The 18,625-nt window shown below is 38.8% G+C and overlaps 1 protein-coding gene across 2 annotated transcripts in view; it reads right to left on the bottom strand.

Annotated features, from left to right (window-relative positions):
• The window catches only part of LOC134536030 (balbiani ring protein 3-like), a 160,395-nt gene extending 142,105 nt beyond the window's left edge, over positions 1-18,290 (bottom strand). The window contains exon 1 of one of the 2 annotated variants that reach the window (XM_063375540.1): positions 17,832-18,290. The gene's annotated coding sequence lies outside the window, so the exon portion shown is untranslated. Of the gene's footprint in view, positions 1-17,519; positions 17,728-17,831 lie in introns of those variants that run through there. The other variant, XM_063375542.1, reaches the window with a different exon arrangement.
• Positions 18,291-18,625: the final 335 nt, after the last annotated feature.

The following is an 18,625-nucleotide window of genomic DNA, read 5'->3' as shown; positions in this document are numbered from 1 at the left end:
TCTGAAATGAGAACCCTACAGCCGATTATGACTAACTATATTTCATAATTTGAGATATACTGTATAAATGCAAGTTTTGATTATTTTTTGAGTAACTATACTGACTACGTAACATATTATTTATTGTCTCTGTAATAGTGTTGAAGTACTACGCAGAAATATTTTCAGTGTTAAAATATTATCTTTTTATTTTTTATAAAATACAACAAAATGTGAAGCGGCATATAGAGCTGTAATTTTGTTCATCTCTAAATAAAGATATAAAATGCATGTAATAAAATTGATGATTAGGACTGGTTAGTCATTTTGAATGATCTTCGTAAATGTACGGATAATTCCGTGGAAGGAATTCAGTCGGGCTGATGCATGCGACCCTCTCCCCTCATGGCTAATCCCAGCATGACTAGGCGTATAGGCTTCGGCCTAAGACGCACCTGGGTCCCTCCCTAAGCCGGACCCCTCCAAAATACACTTAGTTTTAGTTAGGTTAGGAAAAAAAAGAATCGACTAGACAGTCAGGCTGTTCAGGGAAGCATACGGGTCAAACGAACCAAAATTCAAGACGTGATGGACGCCCCAATTCAAGACAACGCCATCCATTGACGAAGTTCAAAACTGAACTGTTATTAGCACCGTTATTTCGCTAACTGCCGCGAACTCCACTAAGCGGACGGGTCTCACCAAGGAGAAGGATAGGAAGTTGCCAGACCTTAGGTACTTATGGGTATTACCGTGTGGCGGACATACAGAAATGACACACACTCACTGTATTTCAGTCTATGACCTATGATTTTTCTGATATAATAAAATGAAATTACCCTTTTTTTTTCACTCCATTAGAGATGGAATTTCATTGTAACATGTGGCCTATGTTTTAATCCAGGTTATGAGCTAGCTGCATGCCAACTTTCGTCCAAATCAGTTCAGTTGTTCGGGCGTCAAGGAGTAACAAATCATACACACCAAATTTCGTTTTATAATATTATTAGGATTCTATTATATTTTCCATGGTTAAGAATACTATGCCTGAATGAAACATCAATTACAATATTTAAAAAAATTATGGGCCAATTTTTGTTAGTATTATCTCGTAGAAACACATTTCATATATGTATGCAAAAATAGCCGAGTGTTGTGCACACAGTTTCTTGGCAACAGGTTTTCAAGGGAATCTTTCGTAAAAGTACATAAATTTTGTTTCTGTGCACTGGTGCAGGAAGATTTCCCCCCCCCCCCCCCCCCTAACCACCCCACACACACACACACAGGAGTAGACGTCATCCAACCCGGTTGGACACTTGTTGACGCAACCGGCAACAGCTTCGGTTGCGGCGACTAAACATTTCTCTCCCCGCGCTCTGACCGCACCCCCCCCCCCCCTCAACCCCCTCTCACCGTGGAGCAACAAGACCTGGAAACCGCAGCGGCCTGTGTCCGGTGCGAGCACAGACAGGCTGCACACGTCACGCAGGGTGGAGTCAGACGTTTCAGCACTCGCCAGATATGTGTGGCGTCTGACCTCGTTAATAAGCACATTAAATTTTTCTCATGTTGCAAATACGCTTATAATACGAAACTCGGACACGAAAATTTACGTAGAATTCTTTAAAATAATGCCGAGCGTGATGAACGCACAAAAAATTGTTTTTTTTTTTTTTTTTTTTTTTTTTTTTCAGCTAAATTTCTGGACGCGGATCACACGTAGTTACTGCATCCACAACTAGAACTCGTTGGTTTAGGATAGTGCGTTTAATGAGTTGAAGGAATGCAGTTCAAAAAAACTTCGGCAGTGGAAAAAATGGAAATCGACTGTTATTTGCTCGCACCATCATCAGACGTGTGGTTCAAGCACCCGTTCCCCGCAGTGTTTAAGGGCGGAACGTTGTGGCGATGGGTGAGGTTGAAAAGTGACTTCAAACTACGTCACATCATGCCGTGAGTTTCCCCCCCCCCCCTCCCCTCTTCCAACTCGGCGGATTGCTAAGGGGAGAATTGAAGAAGGGGGGGGGGGAGAGTCCACGCACCTGGACGTACCCCTGCCTTCTATTTCCGGGGGGGCGCACCGCCCACTTACCCTCACAGAGAGAGGAGGGTTCACGGTATTGGGGGGGAGAGGGACTTTATGTTATCTCTCCACTCTCCCCTCGCCGCGTCGTCGGTTTATTTAGGTGGCTTCAGAGCAGCGCCATGTGGCCGACGTCGCAGCGGAACGACGACACCAGCACAGCTGCCCCCGTGAGCGCGACCCCCCTCCTACCGTGCGCCGTCAAGGGCCCCGCCTACCCGGGCACACACACGGTGCGGGCAGAGCTTCAGGAAAAACAACGCGATTTGAAAACCATTCAAGACACCCGTGTGGGATCTGCTTGAGAAAAAGCATTCAAGAGTTCGCCGAGGGCCGAAAAGTACTTTTGATTTCGGATTAAGTTTTTTAACTGTCTTTTCAGAAGAGTTAAAAATTGCTAAAAACGCACGTTTTCAGAGTAATTTTTAGGCGTAAAACAACCGGTAAAGATTCTTGAAATCACTTAAGGGACTTGCATTACACCTTTATCTTCATTTCTCGGCCCATATAATGTTACGGTCGCCGCTCAATTTTCACAGTTGTCCTGTGACGACGAGAAGACTGCGCGCCAGTTCAGAGCCTTGCGCTTAGAGGCTAATACCGCGCTAGAAGCACCAGTAGAGCGTCGCGCTTATCATCCCACCTCACTAACACACATACACCCCTGACGAGGCGGGCCCGTTAAGGTCGGTACATCTCGTTCCAAGTCATTACCTTACATTTACGTTTAACTTGCCGACTTTTTGAGTGGCCAAACTTCCAACAAAATGTATATACGACATATACAGTGCATATGTTTCGCATACTTAACTGGCAAAGTTGAATTTTTAACAGTTTTGTGCAGTACGGGCAAGGAGAACCAAATGGAATAAGTAACTGAAAATTTCTGGGTTTCAAGGCCACGCCGGTGGCTACTGCGTAATGTGGTTTTAATTCAATCAGAAAACTGTTATCAATTTTTAAAATTGAGTTCGCAGTAATGCGGGGTTGGGATTCTTTCTCAGGCATTTATGCTTTGTGTTGTCCCATTGCCTCCAATAGTTACGAGTCATTTGTAAACCGTTCTCTGACTAGCTTCCCAGCATTAACTGAGCACATTAATAAGCATAATGAAACAAAATAAAGTCAAATTCTTGAATATCCTATTATATTTTCCATGGTTTAAAAATATTTATGCTTGAATGAAACATCAACTAAATATAAAATAATGCGCCAATTTTCGTAAGAAATACTGAGATTATATCGAAAAGAGTATTTCGTATGTGCAAAAATAACCATAGCCATGTGTTGTACAAAGTTACAGTAGCTTTCTCGTAGTGTATCAAACTATTTATTGGAAACTGGTTTCCAAAGGAATCTTATTGCAGAAATACAGAATACTTTTTTTCTGTGTAGACACAAATAAGTACAATAGAACCTTGACTAACCGGGGTAATTGGGGGGGGGGGGGGGGGGGAGAGATATATATAGAAAGAGGTCAGCACAGATAAATGAAAATAACGGATTATTTAATTCAAATGTATTTAGGTTACACAATTCAACAAAAGTTTGGTAAGTAATTTATACAAAACAATTTAACAACTATTACGGAAATTTCTAGTCAGTTTCTTTGTCCGTTCGTTTCTAATTTCAGTACATAGTTTTTAGTTTTACTCCTTTATTATCCCTTCCCTAACGAATTAAACTTCACGAGCTTGGTTCTTCCTCCTACCCTAACCCCCTTCACCCCAAAAAATGTTTAATTTTTAATTGAGAACCCTGTTAACCGAATGCTCGGTTAATCTGGTGATGGATAATCTAGGTTCTACTGTAGACAACATTTTTGTTTTGTTATTCTATTATCGTTACATGTTTAGTACAAGTTGGCAGCTATTTATTATGGGATGACGCATGTTATGATTCCAAAAATTATGTGGCTGATCTCCTCAACTTAAGTAAGACCAGGAAATATTTGCAAATTTATTTCATGATAGATTAAAATTCGAACCACTTTACCTTTCTGCTGCTTATGCTTTTGGTTCATCGTTTACGTGTCAATGAGTAGAGACTGGAAAAATTCGCGAGTACAATGACCTCCAGGATAGATTCCACAATCCTCTGCCTACTTGGGGAAACGGCGCCCGTTCTTTGGGTACTGAATTATGAGCCGTCTCAAGTGGGTAACTTGTGGTTGGATACCTCTTTGATTGACTGTCTCTAATTGGCCAAGAGTCCTACATATTAACAGTGAACCAATAGCAGAAGCAGCACAACGGTATAATTATTTGTATTTTAGCATATCACGAAATGAACCCGCGAATTTTTCCGGTCTCTATCAATGAGGAATCACAATTCAAAGAAGTAACGAATCCCTGGCATTCCAATTGAGACATGTCATTAAGTCAGCAGTCAGTGAACACGTTGCCTTTAGCTTATGGTTTCAGAGGACTCTTCAGTATATGCTAGAGGTCATTGAACCGGCGAATTTTCCCAGTCAGCACTTATTTATACATGATAAACCTTCCAAATGTTTTTTTTGTTGTCAGAAATCAACAAGTGTTGTATAAATTCTCTACATCTGTTTTTAATTAGGAAAAAAAAAAACACTTGCAAAATGGCACAACTAATCGTTCACTTAGCTGTCTTCCAGAAATATACAAAAAAAAAAAACCAACTACATAAGCTGCATCCTTTCCTTTTCAACGTCTAAGCAGAACGATTTCAAAACTTTTTCAACCGCACAACAAGTTAAACTGCACATGAAACATTATATACGATAAAAAAAAGACCTTCTACCGCAACTGCCATTTAACTTTCCCTCTTATCGCACGACATTTCTTCCGTGGCGTTACGTAAGAACTATGCTCTCTGTCGAGCTATAGTCCGACCGTTCTAAAAAGTAGTTCCAGTTGTATCCATTTCCCAACTGTCACTCGCAAAGTATCACATGATTTTTTTTTTCTTTCACAAACACCGACAACCATAAGAAGTGGTTTTCAAGCACTGTTAACATAACAACAGTGGCAGAAGGATATGCAGACGATTGGTAATACTTTTGAGAAATGTTAAAATTTGAGACAAGTTATACGAGACAAGACTATACGATAGGCACGCAACGGCGTCATCTCACACAAAGGAAGCATAATAATATACTATTTAGTTTCCAATAGCTTTTTCTACTAACAATTTTTTTTAAACATGATTATTCGGTAATTCGAGAACTTTAAAAAAAGGAGTAAAAAAAGAAAGAAATAAAGAAAAAACAATGGAAAATTTCCGCACACGCTGACACAGTTTTTGGATCGTAACTAATAGTTCATTAAAGCCCGTAATCTCCAGACAATACTTTACTTGCACACTTGAAACACGAAAAAAAATAAATAATTTTGGAAGTGTTTACTCGATTATAAACTTCCACGGATGATTATTATTATTTAAAGTTATCGAAACACAACTTCCTCTTTACACATAAAATTATTTCGCATTCGAAACTCATATGATCATTATTTTAGCTAGCCTACTTCACTTTTGTGACCTCTTTGAGTGCCCATGTGTTCTTCGACATTTTAAATACTCGTTGTGTCGGAAACGGATGTCATTTCTGTTTCCGACAGGCACGAGTTTGATTGGCTGAATGTATCCAAGATCCAAACTATTTTAAAACCTGTCAAAAATGCAAAATATTTGATGGAAACTCAAAACAAACATGGCTGCCCCAGTGACTTTTTTCGGTGACGTCACAACCCTCCAAACTTTATTCGACGCAACATACCGGAAGGTGTCGGGAGCGAAAATTTGACAGCGTCGACAGGGTCCTTAACGGAATGTTTCTTAAACCTGGTTTCCGTGAATTCTTAGGTGTGAAATTGTTATATATTTTTAATGTCGCGTTAACGAATAGTTAAAGAATGCACGATGCTTGTTTGTGCTTGCTTCCCCCGCGTGCAGTTTAACTAACATACGTGCGGCGGGCCCGTTGCCTTCGACATAGATAGAGACCTGCAAAATTCGCGGATTCATTCAGTAATAGGCTAGAATTCAAACACATATACCTCTTAGATAATTTTGCTATTGGCTTACTGTTAATCTGGACAAATCTCAGCTAGTTATAAACCCTCAACCAAAGAAGGATCGTATCACAGACAAACCAGCTGAGACGACTTACAAGTCGGCAGCCAATGAACTTGCGTTATTTGCCCGAGTGTATAGGGGTATGTGCAGTCTATCCTGAAGGCCATCGAAACCGCGAATTTTGTAGGTCTCTAGACATAGACAATCCCACCACGTACGGCCACGCTATCGACTACACGGTCGAGGGCAAGCCATTTTTGCTTCCCAGCGTTGGTTGTTGAACCTCCGCGTCATCTGAACGAGAAGAAGGAAAAGGCGTGGACTGAACAGCTGCTGACGCAACGGAACACTTACTTACTTGTTTCCATTCCACGGAATCGTTTCCGCAACAGCTTTCGAAGTGCCCGACTCGTTCCTCGTTACGCAACGAGGGATCTCTTCGTTCCGAAATAAACGCATACGTGATTGAAGCGCACGCGTGCACTCTTTTTTTTTAAGTGGCGGAACAATTAACGCCCTGCACCTACGGGGCAGCTTTAATGAATCATTCATCAACATCCGCGCGTTAATGAATGCTACACGGAAGACACGACTAATTAATCACACACACCTAATTAATGTAACGAGATGTGTTGAGTAGATTGTGGTGTTTTAGTTGGTACGCCCAGTCATTGAACATGCGCGCGGATTATTAAGGCGGAAAGATGGTTTGATTTCGAATGAAACCTCGCGCAACCGAAATGTCGGAAGTTACGATCGGTATATTATACATCTATTTGCTGAAACATTCTTTCATTATAAACTGTTCAAATATTTTGTTTTACATTCAATATGTTAATCCTGTTAAAAATAAATAAAGTGAAACCTTTTCTTATGAGTTTTTAACTTCTTAAGTGTTCAATCAAATAAATCCTACAATTTTTTTTTTAATGGTGACGTTTCTTTGCCTGGAAGTTTGCGAGAAGTACACAGATTCGTTTACTTGCATACCTGTCAAGTTGTGACAGCCCTCGCTACGTCACTTCTGATGACAAGTGCATATAAGTATATACTACAAGCTAATTCGGACACGGCCTTGGTCATTGTTTCGTTTGATCTGCCTTGCTGTGCACAGTTAGCTGTCTTTGTAGTTTGGAGGTGTTGGTGGTTACTTAAACATGTGATCATACAAGTTTGTTTGTAGGTCTTACGGCGAAAATTATGGACATGTGCCACTTCAAAGAATTTTTCTATTATAGAAAACCAAGACCGATAAATAAAAAAAGATATAAATACTGTATGCCCCATACCGGAAAACAAGCAATTGACAAAAATCAATAAGTAAATAGGCCTATATGGAATCCTGAAGAAGGAATTGAGTCAGTCAAACCAATCTAAACACTTAGAAGAAACGAACGAGCTATAAAAAACAACATAAAATACACAGTAGGCCTCGCCCTGAGATACAGTTGCGCATAATCAAACGATGCCATGGCAACAAATCGCTACGTTTACCAGGTCGACGACGAATAGCCGTAATTCTTGACATAAATATTTGGAATGAAAAAAATTATCATGGCATTTTGACCCAGGATGCATTAAATAAAATACATCCAACAACCTTTACCTCTTCTTTTCGTTAAACATCGCTAACACGCTCTAGTACATTTCCGTGTTTTATATATCCTATCTATCAACAGTATAAACAACAAAAAAAACTTACAAAAATATGTTATCCAAAGAAATTTCCTCGTTGCAACATTAGTGGTAATCTGTGTCACGTAACTTTTCTCAAATTTGACAGTTCCCGAAAAAAGTACCCAGGCACCAATTACCCAACTGTCACTTGCAACGTTAACACTGACAACCACATGAAGTCTGTTGACAGAACAAAAGTGGCGGAAGGATACTGCTCGTGGGAACTGACAAATCTGAGACAAGATCGCGACACAGGACTATATACTGCTTCCAACGTGGTGTGTCGAAATGAATCGCGACGTCTGAATTGTAAGACATGCACAGCCGGCTACACAGACAAGCACGCCACGTTGCATACAAAGGCAGGCGATGTACGGCGATAAAACGTGAAATAACTCGCTGATAATGTGGACAGCACGAACACGCAACAAAAAAAAAAGTAAGTACCCTTACACAACACTGGACAACCATTTCCTCCTTTCCTTTCCCTTCCCTTCTCCATCTCCTTCTCCTTCTCCTCCTCCTCCTCCTCACTTCCCCTTCCCACTCCCTAGCAAAAAAAAAAAAAAAAAAACGCGCAATAGATAAATGTGATTTTACCTCGTGCATTCAGAAAACCACAATACCAACTCCTAACTACTTCTACCCATGACCACTTTAGTGAAAACCCACGGTAGCGTTCAATACTTTTGTCCTATACAAATGCGAAAATAATGAAAAAATAATCTATGACCGCTCGTTTGATTTAACATTTCTCAGTGAAGGTCCTAACACGCCATAACAACAGACTACTCACAACCTTACCAAGTTGTCAGTAAATATTCTTTAAGTTTTTTTTTTTTTTTTTTAACGAGACAAACTAATGTACACTAGTTCACAATATATCCATGCTTAATTGAACACCATCCACGCTATCAGCCATTTTCGGCCCGCATATTCAGGCGTCTGTGTTGGTGAGGCGGGATGATAAGGGCGATGCTCGCTGGTGCTTCCAGCGCGGTGTCGCCTCTGGACTGGCGCGCAGTCTTCTCGTCGTGCGCAGGGCAACTGTAATATTTGGCCCTTGGGTGCTTTCAAGAATCTTTACCGGGCGTTTCATGTCTAAAAATTATTCAGGAAACACGTGTTTTGACCATTTTCACTCTCCTGAAAACAACAGTTTATAAACGAAACACGGAAGCAGAACTACCTATCCGCATCGGAGTCCATCCGAGAGGTCGTTGAACCAGCGGAGTTTTCCAGTCCCTGCGCATCGAGGTCACGTGCACCAATCAGCATCCGTTTCTCTCCTCGATGCGGTTCGCGGACGAAGTGATGGTGGTGCCGCCGTCTCTCAGTGGGTAGGACGATTCTCTCTCTCTCTCTCTCTCTCTCTCTCCCCCCCCCCCCCCCCCCCCCGAACCCCTCAACAAAAACTGTATAAGTTTTTTAAAATATATATACTTTTCAAAACGTCAGAAATGCGTTTAAATGGCCGCCTGGTCAGGCACACGAGCTCTCAAACCACTGGGGGGCTAAGGGCGACACTCGCTCGCGGATCACACGCCTTTTCGCCTCTACGCGCCAGGCACTGGACTCTGCGTGCAGTATTCGCGTCCGTAATTAAGACTCTTATGATTCCTATCATTTTACGACGGAACATTAAAGATAAAAGTTTCCTGCACGTCCACATACCACTTAAATCCACTGTCGGTGCTGAAATTTCCATAAACTAAAAATATCCGTGAAAACACCCGTTTTAGCCTTTTTCACTGTCCAAAAAATACACGTTAAAGACAAAACCATGGAACGAAACCTGTACGGACAAGCGCAATGGCTCTTGAATGCTATTCGTAATCAGACACACCAGTTAACTGCCCTACGGTCATCCACAATTCTCTCCCTCCCTCTTCACCCCTCACCCAAAATCCCCCAACCCTAAATTTTTAATCTGGGTCCGCCCCTGCACCTTCAACCAGATACAAAATAACTCCGCGATGTCGCGAACGAGACGAGCTGAAAACGTGAAACGTTTCGTTCTCTAGGATACAGAATTCGCTCAGACTCGAAAAGGATGAAGAAGGAAAAAAAAGAAATTAAAAAAATAACGTGTACGTAACAAAATACAGGGATGCATCGTGAGGGAGTTGTTTTACGTTCGTCGTGTAATGGGTAAAACTCTTCCGTTTACGTTAAAAATTGTTTCAAGTACGTACAAGAATATCTGGTGTTCTGTGACTACTTTGTCGTTTATTTTTATTATTTATGCACAAATTGTCCGTGCTATGATTTCGAAGCGTTATTTTAAATTAAATTAATATTTCGTAACCTTGAAAATGCAATCACATTGGTTGTCGTTTGTGACGTTTCCACCGATAAAAAAATCATTAGTTATAAAACCTTATTTGATTACTGTTAAATAATAAATTGTTTTTATCGGTGCATAATAATAATTATTCGTAAAACTTGTTTAGTTTTTTGACGTGACAACGTCTAATAAATAGATGAACGCCGGCTGCATGCACGAAAAAGTGTCCCGTAACGCACATTGTCCCACTACGGATGTATCCTGTTTGCTCATTGTACGCATGCGTAGCATCTCTCTTCATGCTCATTGTACGCATGCGTGGCATCTCTCTTCATGTTCATTGTACGCATGCGTGGCATCTCTCTTCCACTCGATTGGAACAACCATCGATTTGACTTTTGAATCATTTTTTCGTCGTTTGAATTATTAATATTGCGTAATTTAACGATCGTCCACCGATTTTCAGCACAATCGGTACGGTTATTTAAAAGTAATGTTGAATATTCAAAACGTTTTGAACCAACAATGGTGTTTTACAGTTACACATAATAATTAATAATTTAAATTACACCCGGGATCTTTTGCACAATGTTTTTAAAAATATTGTAACACGTTATAAATAAGTTTGGTGTATTTGGGATGCGTATTTGTTATAAAATTGTGTTATAAAAACAAAATAATATTATTCCCATACCGTGAACAAAATTTTTATAAATATGTATATATAACATCTGAAACTATTATTGTTCAAATATGGCCTCGTGGCCGTGCGATCAGCATCGCTGGCTATCAATTTAAAGGTTGACGGATCGAATCTCGGCCGATGCGGTACATTTTTTTTATTAGTTAAAATAAATACGGCGCGCTTGACAATTCAAAAGTGATAAATATATTTGAATTAATGAATGCAAATAAAAGTAAATTTATTAATTAAATTGTAGATTTCATTTCACTCCTACTTTGTATCCATACAAAATAGTGATAATTCAATAAAAATGATTCAATTTGATTCATAAAAGTATGCAGAGGTAGATTTTATCATACAAAAGAAGAAAAATTAAAAAAAAAAAAATTTCTTCCTCAAAGAATATAATATTTTTAATGCCTAAATGGTTTGGTTGCAAAAACCTATTACGGCTCACTCTCAGGCCGAATATGATATTTCATTTTCTTCTGGATCAATCATTTCATAAATGTTTTGTTATGACGTTGTCACGTTAAACTATCGTCCGTAAACCGACTTTACAGACTACCAATTTTTTTTTTAATTACATTAATATTTTGTAACCTTAAAAATGCACTCACACTGGTTGTCATTTGTGACGTTTCCGCTACTAAAAAAAAATCATCAGTCGTCCAACCTTTTTTGATCGCTATTAAAATAATAAATTCTGTATCTCTGTGAATAGAAATAATTAGTCGTAAAACTTATTTACATTATTTTTTTTAATTCAATTAATATTTCGTAACCTTGAAAATGCGATCACACTGGTTGTCGTGTGTGACGTTTCCGTGCGTCGTGGAGAAGCAGCAGACGCGGCGGTGAAATGCCCCAGGAAGGGGACGCACCACAACGCCGAACGTACAATAACGCCGAATACCATAACGCCGAATGCCAAATTGACCACAACGCCGACACGCTAGAAAACTGCTGTGTACCACAACGCCGAATTATCACAACGCCGAAATACACTAAAGCCGAAAAATGTCATTGCAGGACTGCCACAATGGTTAGGTTAGGCTAGGTTATGTTAGACTAGGTTAGGTTAGACTAGGTTAGGTTAGACTAGGTTAGGTTAGGCTAGGTTAGGTTAGGCTAGGCTAGGATAGGCTAGGTTAAGTTAGGTTAGGTTATATTACGCTAGGTTAGGTTAAGTAAGGTAAGGTTAGGTTTGATTGTGGTATTTCGGCGTTAAGGTACATTTAAGAAACACACACAAATTCATTCAGTTGTTATTTCGGCGTTGTGGCAATTCGGCGATGTGGTACACAGCAGTTTTCTAGCTGTCGGCGTTGTGGTCAATTTTGACATTCGGCGTTATGGTATTCGGCGTTATTGTACGTTCGGCGTTGTGGTATTTCGACGTTGTGGTAACGACTCAGCGGCTAAGGGCTGGTAACCCTGCCTCACGCGCCAAGGAGACAGGGCACTAAGCCCTGTGCGAACAGAAGAGGGGCGTGGCCGGAATACCGGTTTGCAAGCCGCGCCACGCATTTTCGCGAACATTCTGGAGCGAAGCCAAGGGGGAAGTGGCTCAGGCCTGCGCGAACCATCTACGTTCTGAACCAACGACGGCGAATAGTTCACTGATCGAATTCGATTCGATTCCCAAATACTTACACTTCGAGATAACGAATATTCGATATATGTTTCTGTAAATGAAACAGAACTATTCATGTAAAATACAGATATTCGTACATTTGTACCTTTGCATGAATAAAATTTTACTTTTTAAAAAACTAATAAAACAGGATTTTTTGTTGTATGAACTAAAAATTAAAAAAATTAATAAATTTAAGAACCTAATTTGTTCAACAGCTACAGACTGAACACTTCTGTATAACGTGATTTTTTTATAAGCTTAAAATAAGAATCAACTAGGGAGGGGGGGGGGGGGTGATGACCCTGAATGACTCGGAAACACTCCAAATAAAAAAAAAGAATCGTTTTTTGAAATTTTTGAAATTTTTGTGGCTTTGACTCCTCCTCCCCTTTTAGGGAGGATGGGGTAGTCGTCTTCGGGCGAATTTCCCACCATGCTCCGGACTCATGGCTATATAAAACGCATGGTTATTGTCCGTAGCATAAAAGTAGTGGTGTTTTGACCTATAGCTTGAAAGTAGTGGTATTTTTCCCCTATGACCCTCCCCCTTCTCTTCGGGTCATATTCATTAAATTATTGTTTTATATTTCGGATTACATTTGCTTGCAAAATTTCAAATTGAAACGACAATTATAAGTAAGTTGAAATCGACTTACAAGATTTTATTACATAGTTAGGTACAATTGAAGATAATAAAAACGTGTTTAAAAAAATGTTTCACTACAAAATAGTGTTCGCAGTAATACCGGGTTCGAATTCCTATTTTGTATTGACCCAGTAGGTACCTCCAACAGTTAAAGTTATTTGTAAACCATTCCAGTAATTAATTGCGCACATTAATAATCATAATAAAACAAATTAAATTCAAATTATGGAATATTCTATTATCTTTTTCATGGTTTAATGAAAAGAAAAAATTAAACATCATCCAAAATATAAAATTATCACCTGTTTTCGTAATAAATAGGCTACTGAATATTTTCACAAAAAGCGTATTTCATATATGCAAAAATAACCACGGCTATGTGTTGTAAAAAGTTGCAATATATTTCTTGTAGTAGGTATTACAAACTTTTCCTTGGCAACTGGTTTCCAAAGAAATATTTTTTGGAAATATAGAAAACTTTTTTCTGTGTGTATTCAAGTGTATAATCACTCCGTGCAACGATCGAAATAATTTAGGTTTAAAGTAATTGTTGTACAATATTAATTTTAATACATTCATTGGCCAATATAACTGGCCAGAGTTTATTTTAACACATGCACAGTGAAGCGGCAGATCAACTTATATGATCGGATTGGGGGACAGTCTGCAATCCGGAAAATTTTTTATGCAACAACTGTAAAAAAAATAACGCTATAAATCTCAACTAACACGCACAAATATTTGTGAAAAAGATAATAATTTCAAACTATCATAAAATGAACTGAAAGAAAAAAAAACTTTTCCATTCCTTTCAATTTCAAATTCGAAATTTGTATAAGAAATAGTTTCGAATTAAAAATACTACTGTTAGCACAGGCCTATGAAGACGTTCATGATAATTCGGGTAATAAATTATGGCCAACGTGCCATGGTTATTTCTCGTTCATTGGAACGTTTGCAGTTAAATTTCCTGCTGTCCAAATATTGTGCACAGGAAAAAAAACGAACACAGAAAAGACATAACACAACAGTTCTGTAGTAGATTTAACATGTGGCCGTTAACCAGCATCAGAACCAGCCAACATAATTATGTGTATGCAGACAATCGTGTTGTAGTATCAACACTATGATACCAATCACGGACTTGATAATATATGCTACAGACCGAGTCTTGCATCCTGCACTAGAGGTCTACGATCAGTATACCACCCATGTACCACACACACCAATCATACCACTACGTTACTTTACATAATGATCCCCCAAAGTAACTTGTTTAGTTATGGAAATTAAATTTAAATCTCATCTCACGCGGATTATAGCGCAACATTGTAATTACACTTCTTTCATCGTAATCATAATACTGATTTCTTACGCTTCATTAAAAACTGCTACCATAGTGATTAATAACTTAAAAGTACCTACCTTGCATTTGCTTTTTTTATCTCAGTACAGATCATAATTACACTTAATTACGGTGTCATCTAATAAGTTAAGTAACCAATAAGTTACTTTTGCGAGGCACTAATATTTTGAAGAAGGACCTTATCGGGGGCCTAGGAGGAATGGAATAGCCTTCAGAGAGAGAAAAGGGGACTAGGGAAATTTGGAAAAATAAAAAAAAATTACTTTAAACAACGTTTTTAAACCATTCTGGATCCAATATTCAGGCGACAGTTTTTTTTTGTTAGCTTAAGAAAAATTGATATTATTTCCTGATATATTACGCTCGGGTTGGGTTTATACTTGCTAAGTTAAAATTCCGGTGAAATCATGTGATTACATGAGGCAATGTAACCTTCAAAGAATTTTTTTTAGTTCGAAAACATTAAAACTCAATTGAAATCGAAAGGTATTGGCGAGCACCTTAAAATTACATGCTAATGAAAATTCAATTATTTCTTTTTTTCTCTGTAATTTCCGAATTTCTTTAACAGAAAACTAGAAAACAAGGGAAATAAAAATGAAAAGTTCTGGCGCTGTGTACCGAACAGCATAATATATTACAAGCAATCGAAAAATTATTATTTAGTGGGAATCAAATAAGTTTTACAAATAATTGTTACTATGCACCGAGAAACAGAATTTATTATTTAACAGCAATAAAAAAGAAATGTTTTACGACTAGTGATTTTTATGCACCATAATTAATTACTTACTATGAACCCAGCAACATAATTTATTATTTTCTAGAAACCAAAAGAGTTTCACGAATAATTTTTGTTTACAGTAATAATAATATACTGCTTTAAAAAAAATGAAACCTGAATGAAAGAACTTTTTCTTTTTAATTTATATACTGAGTTAATTATAATTAGACTCGGCTATTGTTTTGATTTAGAGAACGTAAACTCCCATAAAAAAAAAAAATCTCGGCGCTAATTTCTCCGGGAAAGTTCCTTCCAACGCACTGCCCTCCCGCCGTCACATGCTCCGGCGAGAGTGACAAGTGACAAGTGACAAAGTGGAGCACACCTACTCGCTGTCACGGCGCGTGGTCGGTGACAATTGCCAACTCGCCTTTAATGGGCTAAATGCCGGGACGCTCACTGCTACAAGTAGTGTTGAGGACATTGTCTTCCTTGGTCACTGTTGCTAGAGACCGGCGGCGGAGCGAAAAAAAAAAAGGGGGGGAGGGAGGGGTTGTCTGTAAAGTCGGTTTACGGACTATAATTTTTCCGCGATAACGTCATAAGAAAACATTGATGAAAAATTGCATACTTTTTAATTTTCAAATATTATTTACAGATTTTTGCAAATTTAATTTCAATAATTTGTTTAAATATAATCACGAACAATTAGTTAAAAAGCCCGCATTAACCCGTTTGATATTATAGAAGATTTTCTCGCACGGTGGTCGGCCGGTTCTTGCACGCTCGGGTCAGGCGGAAAGTGACACTTTTTCGTGCGTGCAGCCGGCGTTCGTCGATTTATAAGCCGTTATCACGTCGAAATAGATATAATATTTATCTTCGTTTGCGGGTCGCAGTATGTTATGTAGTACCATAGCTAGGTAGCACGGAGGGAAAAAAAAAAGGAGTGTGTTCATACGTAAGCCCGTTAGAAGTTTTACTTGGCGTGATAAAAAAAAAATAACTTTAATTATTTTGCATGCAAATAATTAACCGAAATAAAATATTAATAGGACTGGAGTGATATTATAAATTGAAACCGTTGAAATAATTTTTAATAAATACTCGGTATTCAATATTAATATAAACACGAGCATAAAATTAATTATTTATTAAATAATAATTAATAATATGTAATGCAAAAAATATATACATTCGAGCACATAACCTAGGTTGGAAAAGTTTATAATTACAATTTATATCACTTAGTCACAATATTTTTTTTGTAATTACATAAACCAGTATCCAATATCTATCATTAGTATAAGATTTAAAAGAATATATATATATATATACTTTTTATTTGTATGTAGCCTTTTTTATGTAGCCTTATTTTTGTATGTGGCCTTTTTTTTCATCCTGTGATAATTTCATTGCATGAGGCGCGCATAGAACAAATTCACTCTCATAATTTTTTTCATAAAGCGCCTAAAAAAGTATAACGTAAAAATCACTGGGGAGAATACACACGTACACACAATCACCACCACCACTATTATATTTTCATTGACTGGTTCTAACAATGGGGAAGTTAGATTTAAAACATTTTTAAGGACATACGCCATTGCTGGTTTTCACTTTTTGTACACAAAAATTTACGGAAAAAAAAAAAAAGATGACTACACAAACCCACAGAAAACGGGCCAAAATCAGTCGATGCTGATTCTTATGTTTGTGTTTTTTTTTTCTTCGTCCATTTTGTAGTTTCTCTATGACAACGTGAAAACCAGCACTGGAGTGTATCCATAAAATCGATTTTAATTCATTGACATAACGTAACCTGTATGAATCGTGCAAAAATATAATTTTAAAACTCACGACAGTTTTCGCACCTACGAATCTAATCCACTTTTACAGTTAGCGTTTAGTTAGTGTTAAAGGCCGGAGCATTGTGACAGGCACGTAAGAATTACACTAGAACAATGTTGTTATCTTACGCATGGGTCATACTACAAACGTGTGCGTAATTTATTGACCTGAAAGGTTATTATGTAATAAGCCAATAAGAAGCCCTAACTGCATTCAATCCAAAAAATTTTGACATCTACTAACTGTTCTGTTATGTCAACAAGTCTCTTCATAAAAACACACGTTAATCTACAACAGTAAACATTGGTATCATGGGTTATGAGAATTACCTAGTTTAGAAAAAAACGAAAAGAAAAAAAAGCGTACGTTTCGAAAAGCAAAAAATGTCAGGTTTATGCCTTCTGTGTTGATCACAAGACCTTCAAATATACAAAACTGCTTCACTGCTTATTCTACTTGTAATGAAAATAATTTATTATTTTGCTTGACGAAAGTGAGACAAAACCCAGAAAAAAAATAAAGTACTTACGTAGGTTTTACACACGTACGCGAATGAATTGTAAGAAACTATTTGGTTCAAGCGCACATTTTCCACGCAAGAACGCCACCTTGCGGTACGATTGAGATTTTCCTACTTAACCTCCTCCCTAACTCGATCCGATGGCCGATCCCCGGCCACAAAAAAAAAACACGAACAAAAAGAGAGAGGGAGGAACGGAAAAAAAAAACACAAACGTATAAAAGAAACAAACCTGAAAACACAAAGCACGCGTTCCTGTTCTAGCACTGGTCCAGGCAAGCTCTGAGCTCTTCCTCTCTATCCCCTTATTCTTACACTTACCTTGAACAGTCTCTTCTTTGCTCCGTGTTTCGGAGTATGGAGAGGAACCGCCAACGCCGGCAAACAACCGGAGTCGGAAGTAAAAAAAAAAGGAAAAATAAATAAATTAAAAAAGAAGTAAAGCTTCCACGCAACCACCAGAGCGCACAAGCTTAGACGCGCGGGATCGAGTTTCTGTTCCCTCCGCTACGCTAACCTTGCGTCGACTGCGCTCTCTCGCGAACTAACGCGCAACCACTACGCAGTCTGACTCGAACGCTACTGGAACACTGACTCACGAACGCGTTCCCGCGGAGCGGGGTGGTGACATGGTGGGCTTGGAAAAGAGGTGGAGGGGGGTTAGAAAATAATAACGCCTCGACGGCAATGCGACGCTAGGGTCCGGCCGAAAAAAAAAAAAAACCCAACCTCAGCCGAGCAGCACAGTGACCGACTTTCTACGCGGATACGTCCGCACTCGCCGCGGAGCTGTGTAGTACTGCCGTCAGCGGACAGGTAGCGTTGGTGAACATTCCAGCCTCTCCCCCCTCCCTTCTTCCAGGTAGTCGGTTCTTTTTTTTTTTTTTTGTTAATCTCCCCTCCTCAACTTTTCTTTCGTCTAATCCTTTTTTTTTCCTTTCCCCTCGACCTCTTGCCAGCTAAAAAAAAAAGAAAAAAACCCTCAAGGGCCGCTTTGGCCGCAGATGCGCTTCCCTCTCACAGATTTGGACAAAGGACTGCACGCGAACATGTAACTACACAGAACACAAGCAAAACACAACCCAGCGTGATAAAGTGCTTACACAGGAGATTCA

The sequence above is a fragment of the Bacillus rossius genome, chromosome 10, assembly GCF_032445375.1.
Source record: "Bacillus rossius redtenbacheri isolate Brsri chromosome 10, Brsri_v3, whole genome shotgun sequence".
NCBI lineage: Eukaryota > Metazoa > Arthropoda > Insecta > Phasmatodea > Bacillidae > Bacillus > Bacillus rossius.
The sequence above is the reverse complement of the archived record's forward strand: the minus strand, read 5'-3'. Positions and strand labels throughout refer to the sequence as shown.